This window comes from Apteryx rowi, unplaced genomic scaffold (genome assembly GCF_003343035.1).
Source record: "Apteryx rowi isolate R43461 unplaced genomic scaffold, aptRow1 scaffold_146, whole genome shotgun sequence".
Classification (NCBI taxonomy): domain Eukaryota; kingdom Metazoa; phylum Chordata; class Aves; order Apterygiformes; family Apterygidae; genus Apteryx; species Apteryx rowi.
The window spans coordinates 1,788,345-1,807,644 of NW_020447708.1; the positions used below are offsets into that span (position 1 = coordinate 1,788,345).

The 19,300-nt window shown below is 40.5% G+C and overlaps 1 protein-coding gene across 5 annotated transcripts in view; it reads right to left on the bottom strand.

The window, feature by feature from the left end:
* Positions 1–19,300, bottom strand: part of BBX (BBX, HMG-box containing) — a 143,328-nt gene that overhangs the window by 72,221 nt on the left and 51,807 nt on the right. The window contains exons 1-2 of one of the 5 annotated variants that reach the window (XM_026058350.1): positions 9,920–10,000; positions 9,404–9,613 (exon numbers count right to left, since the gene is read on the bottom strand). The exons of the other annotated variants lie outside the window; for them this stretch is intronic. The gene's annotated coding sequence lies outside the window, so the exon portion shown is untranslated. Of the gene's footprint in view, positions 1–9,403; positions 9,614–9,919; positions 10,001–19,300 lie in introns of those variants that run through there. 5 annotated transcript variants of the gene reach the window in all.

The following is a 19,300-nucleotide window of genomic DNA, read 5'->3' on the forward strand; positions in this document are numbered from 1 at the left end:
TTAACGGCTATAGACAATGTTTAATCAGCTTTGCCCGTCTTAAATATTATTAGCTCATAATAACACAGCTTTTATGCATCTTAAAAACAACAGTAACAAGGCTACTTGGAATTTTCAAATAAGAGAGGCTTGTGTACTCATCACTGACAGAAATACCACAAAACTGACTTGACAAATAAATTCCTAGCTACTATCATACTTTCTGCACAATCAAACTGTTACCATCTCCTTCCCTCCCCCTGTCCTCCCAAGAGATACTATGGGTAAAGTAAAAAATTCTGTACCCTTGAGGTTGGTTCCCTTCCCCATCCCTCCTCTACCAGATTTTTAGGTCAATCACCTAGCAGTGAACTTTAAAAATATTGAAAGAAATGCTAATGCAACAATACTTTGTCAAAATGTATCTCGATTTAGGCATAATTCTAGAGGGTGAACAGAATGTCAAGACTGAACAGAGCTTTGTTAAAAAGCTTGGTGTGAATAAGAAGTGGAAAGCAAACAAATTTGCACACATTTCTCAGTTCTACACATATTTTTCTTCTTTCTAAAGACAGCATTTTAAGTATTTGGAATGGACTTTTCAAGCAGACATGATTCCATAGTGCAAATGTTTGAATTTAAATACAGAAGAAGGAGGTACATCTAAAAATATTTCTGCTCTGTTTTTGGAAACACCACCGTCTCTCAGACCTACAAAGACCCACACAAAATCCTTTTGAGTCTTTCAAAGTTTGTGATGATTTTAAGAGCAGATAGACTATCTCAATACACAATTTTAAAGTGCCACCTAGTGGTTCATTCTCATCTTTATTTCAATGTGATATTTAAAAATACCCACTTTTTAAATAAAAAAATTGTTTGTTATTTGTGTCACTTTTTTTATTGTGTGACTTTTGGTCATGCAACAGTAAGTAGATGCTTAAATTAAGCATAAGTTTAAGCATTCTGATGGACTGAACTTGGACAAGAGGACAGCTGTTTTCAGGACTAAGGAGATAAGTGGAAAAAAAATCTATAGAAACAAAGTAAGTGGCAAATGCCAACTCATTATTTAGAGCTTTTTCAATACAACAATGACTACCTATCACAATACAGAAAATCCTGACAAGTTAAGGTCAGTAAAAAATTAGGGCCTTAACTAAGCATATCTGGAAATCCTGGAGAATATAGCTACAACATGATCATMTTGTAAGCATTCCTGACACCACATAAAGCCAAAAATACACGGTGACATGTCAAGAGATTTCTGTTATACACTGAACCCAACCTGTGATCTCATATGGGCCCAAATTTTAATATTCATCTAAGTTTGGTGTCCAACTTAAAGAATATATTAATCTTACAGTGGGGATAGTTATTGTATATTTTCCCTCTCCCACCCCAAATATTCTCTTATTCTTTAGGTAGAAGGAATTGGGCTGGCCGGATAACCTGAAAAATGGCTAAATGTGCACATGCAGTACAGTGTGTCCAGAAGGCATCAAACTTGTGGTGCATGACATGCAGACAACCTGTGGGAAGCATGCAGAGTGCATCAAATCCTGAACTCAACATGTATGCAAAGATATTTGCTTGTATTTCTGTCTAGAGACCCCTGACACAAATATGGAAGTCAACGTTGGGTAACCAACCAACGGAAAAATCTGGGCTTCTTTACAATTAGCTTCTGGGATCATAAAAGGAAGATGTTCATCTGCTTCTATATTATACTTTGATAAAGCTACAGCATTACACATAGACAAAGTATTGTCACACAGAGTTTGAGACAGAGCCAAAATTAAAAACATACCGTTACCAAACATCATCTTCTATTATTTTTCTATTGAAAGACTTGTTAGCTACCTTGCTGTGGCAGAATCAAATTCACTGAAAAAAAAAAAAATGCTTAGCTCATTCCATCTTGCATCCAGATTTCAAAGCAATTTAATAGAAGGTGGGAACAATCACTTCTTCCTAACCTTACCAATTAAAAAACAGTCTCAGAGAGAGGAAATCATTTCAGAAAAGTCAGAAATGGATTCATGGTCAAACCAGGACAAGACTTTGTATCTCTCCGATGCCCATCCAAGGCCCTAGTCCTACTCCCCTGTCCTCTTTCCCTCCCAAAAGATGTAAGATGAGGAAATTGAAGAAAAAAGCCTTCACATTCAGCAGTCTTTTTGTTATATAGAAGATTACAAAGACATTAATCATCCCCAGCAAGGCACGCTGCAGATCCACCTCTGGACCTCCATGGACCCTGCTACTGCCTGCCTGTTCGCTAAATGGCCTGTGCTCAGCCAGCAAGGCATGGACATCGCCTCAGGCTTGACACACTCATGACACTGACACCAAGCAGTTCACTGGCTCTGAGTCTGGGCAAGCTTAATTGCATGTGCCAGCAAAATACTACATAGACATAGCTGCAAAGGTCTTATTTTATGAATTGGAGACAGTGCTCAGGTATAATGAATACAAGCCCTCAAACATACAGTGGAACGTGTCTATTTGATTTGGGGCTTATTCAACGTTCTCAATAAAATAAGTCATGCACAGGTTCTGGAACAGCTACAGGATAGAATAACTACCTCTGSGCAATCAGAACTTAAAAAGCAAGACGAAGAAGACATGAAGATGCAGAAAACCAAAAGGCTGCCTCTGAAGAGGGCACAATGCCATCAAGGTTAGTAAAATTTCATAATGTACAGATAAAAAAAGGAGTAAACAACATTACTTAAAAAAAAACCCAACAAACAGAAAGAAGAATATTTCTTATTGCAGGTCTAGCCCCCAAAAGGCGGCCTCAGCTACTCAGCACATTAAACTCCCGCTTTAACACCTAAAACACAAAATAGAAATAATTTTAAGGCCTTTTCTTTCGTATCTCAGTGCCTAAATTGTTACACATCAACATTCACAATTAGTCAGTTAAATAAAAATATGCATTTAATAGGAAGGCATGGAAGTTTTGGCCTACATGATTACCAGCCCTCTTTAGATAAGAATATTTCATGTACATGCATGCACATTCAGAGTCCATACAACAAAATGATCTGAGCCAAGTTAGCACAGAACTTCCCCCCAGAACATCATCCAACACCAAGTATAAGTCTTCTACTTTTTTGCAGGTGAGATGCAGGTGCAAGTGAAAAATAAGATAAAATTCTGCACACAGTTCAAAGCTACTTCATTTGACGGAAAAGATCCAAAATCTAACCCATACAGGTTAAACAAATGAAGAAAAAAATCCCATGATTCACAGTTTATCTCTCTCTCAAATAAACTCCAAATTAAACCACTAGAACCAAGCAGGGCTCTAAACAATACTTTCATTCTTAAGTCATATGCATGCTCAATAGTGTTACAAAAATGCATCACCACCCCAAGTTTTGCTGAACGTAAAAGTCTCATGTAAGGAGGAAGAGACGTGGCTTATTTTTAATTCAGTCCATGGAAAGACAACCATATGATTCAGCAACAGCCAATTCAAAAGACCTAAGCTAGGAATTTGACATGAACTGCATTTGAAGAATTTAAAGCAAGTATTTTTCCATCTTTGCCATTAAAACTAGACAGTATAATTATTCATATTCACGCACTCATACACCACTATTTCAAGAAAAGGGAAAAATTAAGGATTAAATTAATACAATCATAGAATCACTTAGGAAGAAACCTCTGGAGGTGTCTTGTCCAATCTCCTGCTCAAGGCAGGCCTAACTTCAAAGCTGGATCAGGATGCTCAGGACCTTGCCCAGGGACAGAGATTCCACAATCTCTTTGGGCACCTGCTCCACCACCCTCGTGATGACAGATATTTTTCCTTATGCCCAACTGGAATTTCCCCTGCTACAACTTCTGACTGTTGCCTCTTGCCTGTCCTTTCCCTGTGCATCTCTGAGGAGCATCTGGCTCCATCTTCTTTGTAACTTCCTTTCAGATAGCTGGAGTCACCCAGATCCTCCTTCAGCCTCTTCTTGGGCCAAATACAACCAGCTCTTACAGCCTCTCCTTGTATGCCACAGTCTCCAGTCCCAGCCCGCTATGTGGTCTGTGGCTGCACTCACTCCAGGTCATCAGTCTCTCTTGTATGGGGGTCCACAATCTCAGAAATGTGGAGTAGAGCAGAATAATCACTTCCCCCAACCTGCTGGCTATGCTCTTGGTCACACAGGCCTGCATGCAGTCTGCCTTCATTGCTACAAGGTCACACTGCTGCCTCATGGTCCACTTACTGCCCATTAGGATCCCCAGGTCTTCTCTGCAAAGCTTTTTTCTGCATTTTTTTTCTCTTTTTTAGAACTTCATGAGGTTCCTGTTAATCTATATCTCTAACTTTCTGAAGTCCCTCCGAATGGCAGCCCTGCCCTCCAGCATATCCACTGCTCCTGCCAATTTGGTGTCATCTGTGGCTCGCTTAAGGGTGCACTCCATCCCATCATTTGCCTCAGTAATGAATATTAAACAGCACTGGCACCAGCATCAGCCCCTGAGGAATACCACCTGTAACTGTCTGCCAGTTTAATGCTGAACCACTGGTTCAGCCAGTTTTTCACCCACCATGTAATCTATCCATCTAGTCTGTGTCTCCCCAGTTTGGCTCCAGAGATGCTATGGGAGGTGTCAAAAGCCTTGCTAACGTCAAAGTAAACAATGTCCCCTGCTCCCCCTTGTCCCCTGTCACTTCATCACAGAAGGCCATCAGGTCGACCAGACACGATTTGCCCACRGTAAATCCCTGCTGGCTGTTCCCAGTCACCTTCTTGTCCTTCATGTGCCTGGGAATGGCTTCCATGAGGACTTGGGCCATTGTCTTCCCAGTGACGGAGGTGAGGCTGACCAGCTTGTGGTTTCCCAAATGTTCCTTTGTGCCTCAGAGCACGATGAAATACCTGAGGGTCTGACTCCTACCTCATGTGGGATCCATGAGAATGAGGACACTGTTTCATTTGACCTGTAGTAACCTGAAAAGATTACAACTGTGTTACCGTATTTGCCAATAATTCTAAATCCAGGACAGCTGGAAATACCAGCAGCTGGAGAACAGGTAGCACAGCTTGCTTGGCTCAACCCTTTCTCTATTTTTATGAGCAAAGCTGTCCAGTACTACAAATACAAGTTTGCAAAAACCCTACCCTCCTCCCTACCAAGATTAATGATATTTAAAACATATGGCTTTTTTTTTTTGTCTAAAACATATGCAATTTTCATTACTTTTGGAAATGTAAATTCAATATAGTTCAAGCTTTTCTTCATATTTTGATAATGAAAAAGTTTATTTTTCCGTTGGGGGAAGAGTATGAAGTCACCATGATTCTAAGGCAAGCCCTAAATAAACAGAGAGCAAGAGAGTAAGAGTGAGAAAGTGAGCTTCTGGGTCAAGGAATGYGGGCAATTTAAGAATAAGATGAGCGCCTGGTACATCATGAACAAATTCTTTCTGAAATCCTGGTGTTTAACACCATCAGAGATCCGCTGCATTCAGGGCAATTTTGAAGTCTGTTGCTCTACACTCAAGTGCCTAAATATGAACGAGTCTTGCCTGAAAATCTGGGTCCCTAATGCAATGGTAAGCAATTGGAGAGATGATCCAGCATGATTTGCTGGTTAAAGGCTTACTAGAGACAGTGAAGATGCTCAAGGACTTTAATAAGTTTGGATAGGACTTTGCAATCCAAGTTTCAAAAAACCTGTTAGTTTAACTTGCCCTATTTGTCACTATTGGGAACCTGGGAGAAAATAGGTGGAAGGTCTTATAAGTATTTTAGAACTGTTATTAGATGGATTAATTTGGCAGCAGTATCTGTGATAAATGAGAATTTCATAAGCCTTTTGTGGAGACACAAAGAATCTCATTGCAAAAGACTAAACCTAGTCCACTTAAGAATAAAGTACTTAAAATCAACCGGGGCAGTTTTTTCTGCGAGTAATCCAGGTTTGCATTTACATTTCCACAGGGAGTCAGTGTTCATAGGAAAAAGTTTCTTTCCTTTCCCTTTCATTTTCTAAACCTTTTCAGTGGAGTGGCACTCTGGAATACAAAAAACACCTCCTTGCATAATAAACTCTTAGTGAAATCCTCTCAGAATGGGTGAATTTCATACATATGTGAATGCCAAACACATTCCATTCATTAAACAGTAACTCAGAAACCTCAGTCTTTGAACCTGAGCTGTCCTTTATTTTTTGATGGCATTATATATGTCCGATCATGATACAACACAACTCTCAAAGCTGGACACTTTTTAACATTCAGTAAAACAAGATTTAAAAAAATCTCAACAAACACAAAAGCTCCAAAAAAGCCAGACAACAAGCCACAACTCATAAAGGCTCCCACCACTCTCCGAAAATTATCCCCATGTATATCCAACATTTTCAAAAACCTGGGGAAACAGATGGCTTTCTCCTGAATGCTTTGAAGATCAATAATGCCAGGCTACAGTGGACAAAGAAAAGACTTGTTCCATAGCTTAAGGCACCTTGCATTCCTGTGCCGAGTACATCCTACCACCTACGCAACGTTCATCATCTACAACCTGAGTTCTTCTGCTAATTTAAGCTGTGACAGTATGGTGCAGGGAAAGAAGCAGGCTTAAGTATCCATGTGTCAAGCTATTTGCTCAACTCTACCTTCTTCATGTTACTACACTTAACTCAGTGGGGGGATTCCTTAGTTCAACGAACTGTGATGGTCTTTTTCACTCTCAATAGTAACAGAGTCCTGATTTCCTGCTCTTTGGTCAACCTCACAACATTCTCATTAAGTTACACTGCAGACAGCTTTACAATTTGGTCCTGATGGGAAAGGTTTTCCATGGAACGTGAGTGGTGGAAGAAGAACTATCAGGTGTCTATGCCTCAGAATCTTCTGTGCTTTTCTCTTTTCACTGAGTCAGATTAAATGACTCATCCCAGTCTTAAAGATTAAAAGTGGGATTTGCAAAACCTGGCTGTTGGTGTAACTCATTCTGATGTCAGCATTAAATACCTCAGTTTGCCTAATACCACAGTTAAATCATGACAAGTTAAACATTTGGCTAACGCTTAAGAACAGCAAATGAGTTCTCATCATTGTAAATATTCTCAATACAGGGGCAAAGAAGCCCAGAGGAAAAAGCACACTACTTTTGAACTCAATTATCTTTAATTCACATTTCCACTGCACAGGCCTAACACTAAAGGAAAAGAAACACAGACATTGATGGCACAAAGAAAATCCCCAAATTTAAAGGCAAAGCACTCAGTAAAATTTTTCTTGAAAAGAAGGTTGAATCAAGATGACTCATAGTAGCAATGGAGAACTTCCACAGAATCCATAGAAATAGAAAACTGATATAAAGAAAAAAATCAAGGTAAAAAAATTAAGGAAACAATTAACACAGGCCCTTTGAACTAACATTAGAAGTCAGGAAAGAAAAAGCTAACACAGAAAACATACAGGTTCACCCTGCTGCCAAGTGCCTTGACGTTCTCTCCCAGGGCTTGGGATTCTGCTCTTTTTGATCATTATGAATATAAACAGTCTAGGAAAATAGAGTTCATTTGATCTGGGTTTTTGCTGTTGTCAGTTATTCTGTTTTAAAAAAGCCATGTAGACCATGAGAATATGGAATGAAATTCCAAACTGGAAAAGTTGCATTTAAAAACTACATTGTCACGAGCGGATGATCTCAGCCTGTATCACTTTATTTTATCTCCTTTTGACAAGGATTTCTGAAGGAACAACAAGRAAACAGTAGCAGCCAATAAAAGTGAAAGGAGAAGTCATCTTTAGTAAGACAATACGGCAGGTTCTCATTTTTGTTTACCTTTTCACCTATTTAAAACTCATATTTCTTAACCAACAGTCAAAGGAGAAGTGGCTTCATGAAAAAATGCAATAGTCTCACTTCAGCTGGGTGAAGAAAACTGCTTTTACAGTTCTTCAGTGGGAAAAAAAAAAAAAAAAAACAACCAACATAAAAAAGCCACTTCACAAGCAAGCCACACCTCAAAGAAGATTTGGTAGTTAAGATTACAGGTAGGTATTATGTTTTTTATCTTCATATCTTTATGACCACAGAGAAACAAAGACAGGAATATTATTTTTCTTAGTTCTTTTGATTACTACTGGAGATCTTTGCTGATTGTTTAACACATTTAAGACTGAGTTTTTGTGACTGCTTTCAAAGTTTTTGTGAGCTTTATAGAATATATTCCTATATTTATGAAGTGATTCCTAGATGGAAATACAGGTATGCATTTAGATGTGATATGCCTACATTTATATTATGCCTATATATATATGTGTGTGTGTATATATATATTTATATATTTATATGTATAAGGTCATAAATTCAAGGTTTACAGATAGGTGCTTTGCTACCCGCCAAGTAGAAACTGCCRCTGTGCCCACAGATGCGTCAAAATATAGCTTACTGAAATGAAACTATCCATCAGAAGCCATTTCTGCAAAGAGAAAAACTACTGATGAAGCTCCTTCTTCTATGGTTAAGGACTGGATCTCTCCAAGTAGGGGAGAATTTCCTGTCTTCTCCATTAAAAGAAATTCTGTTTATGTCCTCTGTTAAGGGATTTAACAATGACCTCAAGGTTTTCCTTTTTAATAACTATTTGCTGGCAGTCAGTTATCAATTAAAGAACTGAGCATGTCAAAGTAATCTTAAATTATACAGTGAAGTCATTTATGGTGGAATATTTCACTGCTTGCTGTAACTTTGTTTTCCTCAAGCGTGGTAAATGTGCCTTTCATTTTTCTCCAGGGCCACTCAAACTCACCTTTTTGTTTGCATCAGTAACCGAAGCAAGGTAGTTTTAAACTACAGACCAGAACAGCAACAGCCACCCTTCACCTTTACCTTCCTGCAATGAACTCACCTGTTGCAACAGGAAGACTATTTCCCCATTAATCCTCCCTCATTCCCCAAAATGATGTTTTGCCCAGRACATTCACCATCATCCCCCGGAACTGAAGCGTGCAGGAGCAGGAAAGAAAAATAACCACTCCATACTACGCCCAAACAGTAATTGCCATGTCTTAAAACTCCTGTTGTGTCCTTTAGAGCAAAGCTTTCTTTTAAAACATTCAGGACAGCGTAGTAGTCAGCATCTCATCACATYCCCACAGTCACGCTATTTCAGTGCGTATGAGCAGTTTTGGCCGTTCACACCGCTGCCTGCAACTGCCGCAGGGTAACCTGCTGTGCTGGAAGAACTGGGGTGGCCGAACTGCTGCTGGGACCAGCTGGGCAGCAAGCCGAGGCTGCAGGCAGGAGCGCCTGRGCAGTCCCCTGACTCCCAGGCAGGGCAACCGGCGTGGCAGGGCAGACACGCACTTGGAGCTGCAGGATTAACCTCTTGGTCCTGCAATAGCCATGGTGCAGGTTCCCTTTTTAGCTACATACCTCGTTCCCCTTCTTACCGTTATCACCTTGAAAGGTAGCGGCGAATTCGCTCAAGCTCGCTGTGGCTACCTCAAAGCGGGGCAGAGGGACGCAGGTGTGCAGCAGCCCGGCTGTGCCATGCAGCGAGCTGCGCTTCCACAGCCGGCTTCCTCTTCGCCCCTTTATGGCTAGGAGTTTGGCACACTTTCCTGCCTGGAAGGCTCACACCGGCAACAGAGGCAAACTGACTACAAAATAAACAGCCTAAATCATTAGAGGGAAGGGGCTGTACAATGAATAAGAAAATAAACAGGTCCTAAAAACTAACATCTTTCTGCTGTTATTATTTTGGTGTTTTCTGTAATATTGATGAAGTGGAGGGGGGAAAAAGCATCAGATGTATTTGAGAGCACACCTGGGAGAATCTTTTTGTAATACACACCACCATCATTTACTGCTGTGCAAGCACCAGCACACCAAATATACCAAACCTCTGCTAGTACTCAGGTGGACTGTAGCCGAAAGAGAAGGTCCTGAAGTTCTCCTTTACTTACGGTTTTAAGATGATGTATAACGCTGTTAGGTCTTCCTCTTAAATTGTAGACAAAAACATCTTTAGTAAGTAGTATATCCTGTCTGAGAAAACATCCCTTGTTTAATAGAAAGACTGCACATTAAAGTAATTAATTTTTCCCTTGCCATTTATAAAAAGAGAACAGAATCTTTGCATACAAATTACAGACTAACTGCATCTGCAATAACTACCATAATAAAAAAACCATCTCTCTGGAGAGGAGATAAGGGATCAAACCAAATAAAAACCCAGGTTTCATTGTTTTTTCTGCTTTGTTTTGCTAAGGAAATCCTCCAATCTCTGTTATTAGGGAAATCCCATAAAATATGTAAGGTTAAACCAACCTTGGACTCAAAAGTAATTTTGACCAGCATGTAAGAGAGATGGGAATATACAGATAGACCATTACTGATTGATTTCTTGAGTGACTTGAGTGAGGACACCTTTGTATTTAAAAGATTTCCCTAACCATGTCTGGACAATTTGAGACTGTGCCTTCCCTGTTGCACAGAAAAGCTTATTTCATAATTCAGATAAAGGCTTCCTACCTACACTAGACTATGGAAATCAAATCTTCTTGAAAGAGAAGAAGGATCCCAAAAGAATGAAAAACAAACTGGCAGCTTATAAGATGCTTGGAGATTTCTCCCGAACTGCTCTACGACCTAGCTTAGGAACATCTCTCCACCATGTACAGTCCTTAGCAAAGTCAAAAGATGTCCTAATGGGAGAGCACAGGATAAACATATTCAAGTTTTTAATATTGTATTTTGTGCTATCCACAATATGACTGAGCATCCTGCATGCATTAGCTGCCTGGATGGGTATTTAGTGAAGAAAAACTGACTTCTGCTAATTTTTCAAACTCCTTCTTGATAAAATTTGAATGTAGTTTTTATTGTTTTGCACAATAAAAGCATAATGGAATATAGAGATTGTTTTTAAATGGTCTCATTGGAAAAAGTAAACAATAAATAATTTGCAAGAAATCAGAATTCTGTTTTGCTGTATTATACACACAGTGAAATAATGTTGAAATTGAAACAGTTTAGCATCTACAATTTTTTGATTTTGTGGGTCTGTGAAGCTGCTTCATTTTACTGTACATATATATTTACAAGAAACTGGGAAGAGACTTTTTACCAGGGAGAGTGGGTAAGAAAGCGAGAAAGAGAAAAGCAGAGAAGGAGAGAAACAGAAAAAGAGAGCGACTTCTGAATTATGAATTGCTCTGGATACTTCATGACATTAATGTCTGGCAAGGTATCATCTCAGAAGACCATTTATGCTTCAATCTACTAAAGCTCAATGACAGCTCCACATCTAAGTAAAAGTCAATTACATCACTCAGTGAGTGTTTAGTTTTCAACATTTTGCTTTCTCAACAGTACCTAAGTCACATAACCTTCACGTGCAATTATGGAAATTCAAATCAGCTAACGGACTTCGAAAAGTTCCTTCCTGTTTAGACCAAGGAAGTTACATTACATGTACAAGAACCAGCCCTTATCGACAGACAAACTCTCATTAGTAAATTAAAACCAACTCAAATGCTTCCAGTTCTTATTTCAATGCAAGGGTCAGTTATTCTTGGTTAGCTTAGGCCAGTTCCTCGACACTACAAAGCTCAAAGGCTGCCAGGGGAATAAAACTGTACTGAATTTAGGAATTCACATCCAAGACATATGTGACTGTCAGTGTCACAAAAATTGGACTAATTTCTGATGAAAGAAGCCACAAAGCTGAATCCTCCCAAGACAAATCATTTAGAGAGTTCATTACTTTGATTTAGGTTAAACGGACTTAAGGGCTTAGAAACAGGGCTAAGTTACCGCAATCTGAGTAGCCGAGCTGTGTAGCTGACCACAGCTGTGCACTTTAGCCTACAGCAAATGCCAGGTCAAGCACAATTTTGGCTTATGCTTCAATGAGAAGAGATTTGAGCTACTTTTATCTGCTTTACCTCCCAGCTGGGACAACAGTCCTTTTAGTGGAAGCAGTAGAGTGCGGATCTGCCTTTTAAGTAGTCAGCTACCAAACCCCTCTGCCAAAGCAGAGCGCCAGCCCGGGGTCTGCTGTGAGGCTGAGTCAGCCAGAGCATCAAACCAAGTGCCTGCCCGGTGCTGGTATCCCAGAGACCGTTGTGAACGCACACAAATCTCTCCGTCTGCAAAACCCATGCACCACGCGGCCAGCCAAGCACCCAACACATAACAGCGAGCTCTGAGCACACCTCCAAAGACACACAGCAGCAGCTGCCAAGTGGCTGCAAGAGCTTGGCCACAACAGCAACCTAAAGCTATCCTATCCCTGCCAAAGTCTGAGATACACTTTTGCAGCTCGGTGACATTACCGACCATGTTTGTTCAAGGTGTTAAAAGCTCAGATACATTGAATCGGGTGCTGGCCAAATACCCCTTACCCAATTCATCCTAAGGCAGCAAAGCCGCTGCAGGGAGTCAAAAGCAGRCAGGGACTGTCCGGGGTGAGATGAGTGCCCCTCATGCCTCAACTTCCGCAGGAAGGAAGTGGCACAGCTCCAGATTCACTACAGTTTAGTCTAAACCTGTACTTCAGGTACAATTACTGGCTCAGGGTAGAGGAAAATGGGGAAGCAGGCATCTTCCCAAAGACTGAGACAGTATCAGATACTGCAACTTTATCACTGCCTAGTTATTACCATTAACCACATTCTCAGTTTCTGTTACCTGTTTTTAAGGCACAGGATGAAACCTCAGCAAGACCTTTTCCAGCTGAACTACCTTGATTCACTGCCCAGTATTATTAATGAACTCCTTGCCACCAAAACTTCACCAACCACCACCCCTGTTTTGACAGGAGAGAAGTTTACCCACCTTCCTCCTGTGACGACTCCCAGATGAAAGGCGACTACCGCCAAAAACCAGCGTCAGCTAGGCAGAAGAAACCTTCAGAGATTTTGAAGCCTAATCTGCTCTCAAAGAGAGGCAAGGGCTAGCGAAGGGCATCCCAGCAGAGGGGCTGGGAGGCACTGCAGCCTGGACGGGGCGCCCGAGCCAACAGCCAAGAACCCTGGGAAGCACCCAGGGATCCAGAACCTACCGACAGAAGTGCCCTGGAGACACGAATAATGCTGAAAACTGACAACAGCCGTCGCCACGATGCTGCTCACCCAGCCCATTAGCACCCAGGTGATCAACAACCCCCTTTGGCAAGACTGCCCCACAGCATGAGGGCAGTTTGAGAAGTGACAACAAGCGAGCAGAAACTTCAAGTAAACCTGCAAGTGTATCACTACAACTTAAAATGCCTAGCTTTACAGCAGCGGCCCCACTTATCCGCTTGGCAAGACCCACTGCTGTAACAGACATCGTGCCCTACTATAAAGGTGTTTCAGGAGCGGGTCGCATGACACCAGTCTTCTATTTATCGCTATTTTGCTCTGTGTATGGCCTTTTCCAAACACTCCAGCAATACAGTCCTTGCTCTAAGGCCCTCACATAAAAAATACTTGACACCTGTATTGTCTTTGATACAGAAAGCTCCACGAAACAGTAACCGACCTTTAAACTAGAAAAGAAGAAAATAAAAAAAGAAAAGCTAGAGGTCTGAAAAATATCCTGGCTAAGCAGGATAGTAGCATATCATTATGATCAATATTCATATCACAGCTCAGAATGATAAAATTATAAATTTATTATAAATATTATTATTTATAAAATTATAAAAAAGGCAAGGGAACCCCCCCCCCAACCCTTCAGGGACTTATCCACAATAGCCTTTAGCTGAAAACAGAACTCGGAGTGAAACAAGCCAGAAGTCGAAACTATGGAAAGTGTTCTTCTCCGTCACCTTCCAATGAATCCCAAGTCTCGTCTGATAACTCTTAAGAGAATTTAATTCTAAGAGGCTGAAAAAACAAAATAATGCACAGGCATCTGATCTGACTTACTGACATGCCCTACCGATATCCCCATGCACCCATCAGTATTAGGACAGGTTGTTGCTACTTGTTCCACCCTGGATGAAAAGAGAAGGAGATAACACCTAGAAGAGAATGGGTTTATCCTGAGTCTCAAAAGAAATTTTCATTTTTTTTCTCCACAGGTTTCCCTTTAAGGGAAGTAGGGTGAGGGCTAAAAGGGTTGATCTAACAATATTATTGATATCCAATTTCAAAAGGAAAAATATAATTTTTTATAAGTTAATTCAGCTTGTAACCCAAAGCAAATAAAAGTCATGCAAGAAAATTTCCGATTAAGACAAAGCTTGGCACAAGGCCCAGAACTTGATTCCCAACATTATCCATACTAACAGATGTTACTTTTTCATGTGAATGTCTACACAGCTTGGACAAGTTTGCAAACATGGCTGCGAAAGGATAGTTGAAAAAAAACAGTTGTATTTCCCTTATGTGTGCTCCTAGGCTTTTTCAGAGCACTCTGAACTAAAGGGACCAACCTCTTGGTCTCGCCAATCTTTTCCAAGCCTGTGTAAGGGACCTGCTCCCAAAGACACTGAAGCGTCTGGCACAGAAAAGAGGTGGTTGACAAGCCATGAGGTTGAGCGTAACTGTGACAGAGCAGAGTCACAAACTGCAGTGCATACTGCTACTGCGATGCAACAGCTTCTGGGAACACCAACGGCTCTCAATTACCCTTCTGGAGATACTTATATGACCCACAAAACAAGTACTTGCCAAGAGGCAGTGAGGTTACCAGAAGTGGGAAGATGCACAGGAGCTGAACTGCCCATCGGGAGGGAAACCAGCAAGGAGATGTTGCAGGGCACCTCAAGAGCTGCCGCTGAGCACCCAGGTGAACACAATGCCTCATGTTTTGGGCAGGCACCTGCCATCAGCTAGCACCACTCACCAGATCACGTTAGCAGTGACCGACCCTTGGGCCAGTTGCTCCCAGCTTTGCCTGGATCTGGGGAGATCCCTGGGAAGGGGATAAGGAAGAAGGTGGCTACGAATGGCATCTCCAGTCCAAGCACGTGGGAGACAGGGAGCAGAGGTGGGTGGGGGGGCGTGAAGGAGGGAATGGTGCTACATCCCCCTGTAAGTACCAGAAGTGGGTGCTGAGCCAGCACCTATTTTTGAAATTTTTGATGCTGCTTTCTACTGTTCTTTTTACTGCTAGTATTATAGAGGCAAATCAAGTTTGGGAATCCTTGTTAAGAGTTTCTTTCCTGGACCCACTGGAGGTGGAAGGCAAATAAAAGCAAGCCTAAAACTGCACCGATTTCTGGTGAGSACGCTCTAAGTACCCAGGAGTTTAAGGGCCATTAAAGGTAACTTTACACAATAGCAACTGCAGGACTCGCATCTTTCTAAAGCCTAGGAAAACAGGACCTGAAGGTGTGCCAGTCTAATTCCAATACATCTAACAGATCTGTTCATTTTAGTGTCCTACTCCCCAATTTAAAACCTCTAATTATCTCTAATCTCTATTATCTTGGTACTGCAGGCAGTACCTGACATGCATTTTGTATTACAGACCAATAAAAAGCTTCTGGGAACTATAAATAGATAACTGTGTCAACCAGGATGAAGAAAATTTTAATTCCATTTAACCAATTCTCTTATTCTCCAAGTGTTTCAAGAAAGTCATCTATCACAAACAGCTCTGGATCCTCAGTGTCATCTGTAATCTAATACATTCTGCACTGAAAAAATATTTACCTAAAGTATGAAGTGTTTAGTGCAAACTAAGATTAATCATTTGATAATCTCAGAACACCTGAGTGTAATAATATTGGGTTGCTTCCCTGAGCTCCATTTCTTAAAGGTGCGTTAAGTGGGCGAGAAAAGAAACTATTCTTTTATTTTCAGCCCTGATTCACTCAGTTTCTTAATTGCTTAGAAAGTAATCAGGAAAACTAGAAAAATAAATTAAGCAAAACATTAAAATGAAGTTCTCACTAAGGCAGAGAGAGGCATTCACCCAGCTTCTCATAGGCAGTGAGAGGGCAGACAGAGCAAGGCAGTGAGCAAGGCCATCTGAAAAGCAGAAAGAGCTCAGCAGTCCAGGAAACACAGAAGAAAACTTAAAAAAAAAAAAAAAAAGGAAAAAAAAGGAAAAAATAATAAAAAAGAGGTAGAAAGGTAGACAAAGAGACACAGAAAAGACACATTGAAATGCAAGTGTCAATTAGGCTTAAAAAGTCTATGTGATTTCTCAAGTATTTATTCAATGAAGGTATCATTCATGTGATATTTCTTCCAGCACCTGACCTCTTCAACAAACGTGTGCCACAGCTCTTATCAGCCAAGCACAACGCAGCAGTCTAGGAAGCATATTATCACCTTGAAATATCATTATTTCAATCTGAATATGTTGTATTTGCCATTGTTTCAGAAAATTGGTAGCACGCTTATAAACGGGAGAAGGGAGAAAAAATGTCTTCTATTTGAATATATTCTTAACTGTTACTCATCRCACATTTTAGCCCTTAAATTATCAATGGGACATGCAAATTTAGTGTGTTTGCCCAAGATGCAGGAATTATTCAGCTAAGAAAGAAAGGCAAAAGAACAGATGCTTTTGAAAGACTTATTTGTGATAAAATGAAGAAACCTTACTGCATTTAAATTTTGTGCATGAATAATATGCACGCCCTTCGCTTTGGCTCTGCCAGGCTAGAGAGGCATGCTTGCGCATAACTGAGGTCATTGCTCTTTTCTCAGGCCCCGCGCAGGTGGATGTTCACCAACCTTAGCAATAGAAGAGCCGAAAATGAAAAGGCACCAAGAAAGAGTGTGCTCAGGAAAACACAAAATAAAACAAAAAGCACTTCAGTACTGTTGCTCACTTAGTTTGTTTGGGTCAGGATATACTACTAAGAAGGTAAGTAGAAGATGCAACCTTACACAGGGAATATCTTAGGACAAGAGAAGATCCCAAGAAAATGGGACTGAGTCAACAAGTGTATGATTTCAAATATAAATTGTCATGGATTGTTTAGTCTGGTCTCTGTTTTGGAAGCTTTAAGGACTTGTACATTCAAGCTTTTTTTTTTTTTTTTTAAAAGGAAAACATCACCGTTTTATTTTAATTAAAGCAAGGAGTTTTAAATATGATTTTAATAGCTGAAATCAGTCATTAGATACCATGAAACTTGCAGAAGAAGCTGTTAACAGCATCATCTCTTTGAAGATTTTTTTGTAAATTTTTGTGTATGAAAATGAATTTTATCAAAAATAGCTGATAATTCCCCTCATTGGCATCCTTATGGCAGGTATCGGCACACTCAATGTTTCCATCAACTAATCAGCTTGCTGCTTTTCTAACATGTTTGCTAAATGAATGTTTCATCACCATACAGGCACATCGCAGATGTTCACTCACTTTTTTTTTTTTAAATTTGAGATAACAAGCAATAAATCAGAGTTACATTTATGATCCATGACACAGTACTGAGCAAACCAATTCCATCATTGTATTTTACTAACATATCTGCTGTTGGAGGACAAAAAGAGAAGTGCAGCCAAGACAGTAAGTGGGTGTGAAATTAAAAGACTGGGAGAGAGCTGCATTTCATTCACCTCAGTGTCATTGAGATGAAAGCAAGAAATGATTAAATGAAAGAAAAATGATTAAAGCGGTTAACTGTAAGACAGTTTCCTCACGTAGTACCTTAAAATGGCGACACTTGGCTTTATTTTCTTTTGGCACATGTCATCTCTTACACCAGTGCAAAATGCTACCCAAACTGAATGGCAGAACTGTATGCAAACTTCACACTGGGAAAAGAAATACAGAGATGAAAAGTRGTAATGGTGATTTTGGCCCAAAGTGTCAGGCGACTCACTTCTCTTTATTCTTTGATTAGTTCACTAATATGAAACTTTAGGGTAATCAGTAGACTTGAGTATGGAATATATGTATATACATAGTTTCTATGAGGTGATGTACAAGCAAAAAGGGAGAGGGAAGGGAATCAAACTTGCCCACCAGTCCTATCAACATTCTTTCAAATGAATCAAAGCAAGCAGATCTTGGTGAGTTGAAGCAATTTAGAAGACACAGCCACAATGAAATCCTTAACGAATTTTTTTTTTTCTTTATCTTCCCCTCTGAAAAATGATCCTGTTTTGATGAAACATCTTTAACTAAAATGAAAATATTTACTTTCCTATTTGCTTCATTAAAAAAGCAAATGCATCAAAAATGTTGATTTTCATTAGGCCTCTATTTTTACATTTTTGCATCTTATTTTAATTTGCAGTTACTAACTTATTTAAAGTACAAGTCTGCCCTCTAGTGTCTAAAATACGCAAACTGAGCGATATTAAAGCATTTTTTCTTTTTTTTTTTTTGAGTTAAAATACTTGAAACTGATGTTTCCTGCTTGTCAGATAAGGTGGGACAGACGAAAAAAAAAAGCATATAAAAAAGGTTGGATTCACATCATAGAACTAAGTTAACCAGTGGAGCCTAATAACCAAGTCAGACTGGTTTCATCAGATGAAAACAAGTTTTTCTTGTGCACCATGGAAGCCACATGATTTGTAAGAGGAAGCCAACAAACAAAAAACCATGAATCTTACAGGAAGGCAGTGATCTACAGTGAACACTGACAGAAGACATGCGAAATACTCTAGATAAGACACAGCTGATGTCTGCAAATGAAGCAATGGCTTAAAAAAAAAAAAAAAAAAAAAAAAAGGTAAGTGGGGATTTGCTCCTTTGTATAATTTCACAGAATCACAGAATCGCTGAGGTAGGAAGGGACCTCTGGAGATCATCTAGTCCAACACTCCTGCTCAAGTAGAGTCACCTAGAGCACATTGCACAGGATCACGTCCAGGTGGGTTTTGAATATCTCCAGAGAAGGAGACGCCACAACCTCTCTGGGCAACCTGTTCCAGTGCTCTGTCACCCTCACAGTGAAGAAGTTTTTCCTCATGTTAAGATGGAAGTGTCTGTGTTTCAGTTTGTGCCCATTGCCTCGTGTCCTGTCGCTGGGCACCACTGAAAAGAGTCTGGTCCCATCCTCTCGACACCCTCCCTTCAGATACTTGTACACATTGATAAGATCTCCTCTCAGCCTTCTCTTCTCCAGGCTAAACAGGCCCAGCTCTCTCAGCCTTTCCTCATAAGAGAGACACTCCAGTCCCCTAATCATCCTAGTAGACCTTCACTGGACCCTCTCCAGTAGCTCCATGTCTCTCTTGTACTGGGGAGCCCAGAACTGGACGCAGTACCCCAGATGTGGCCTCACCAGGGCTGAGTAGAGGGGGAGGATCACCTCCCTCGACCTGCTGGCAACACTCTTCCTCATGCACCCCAGGATACCATTGGCCTTCTTGGCCACAAGGGCACATTGCTGCCTCATGCTTAACTTGGTGTCCACCAGCACTCCCAGGTCCTTCTCC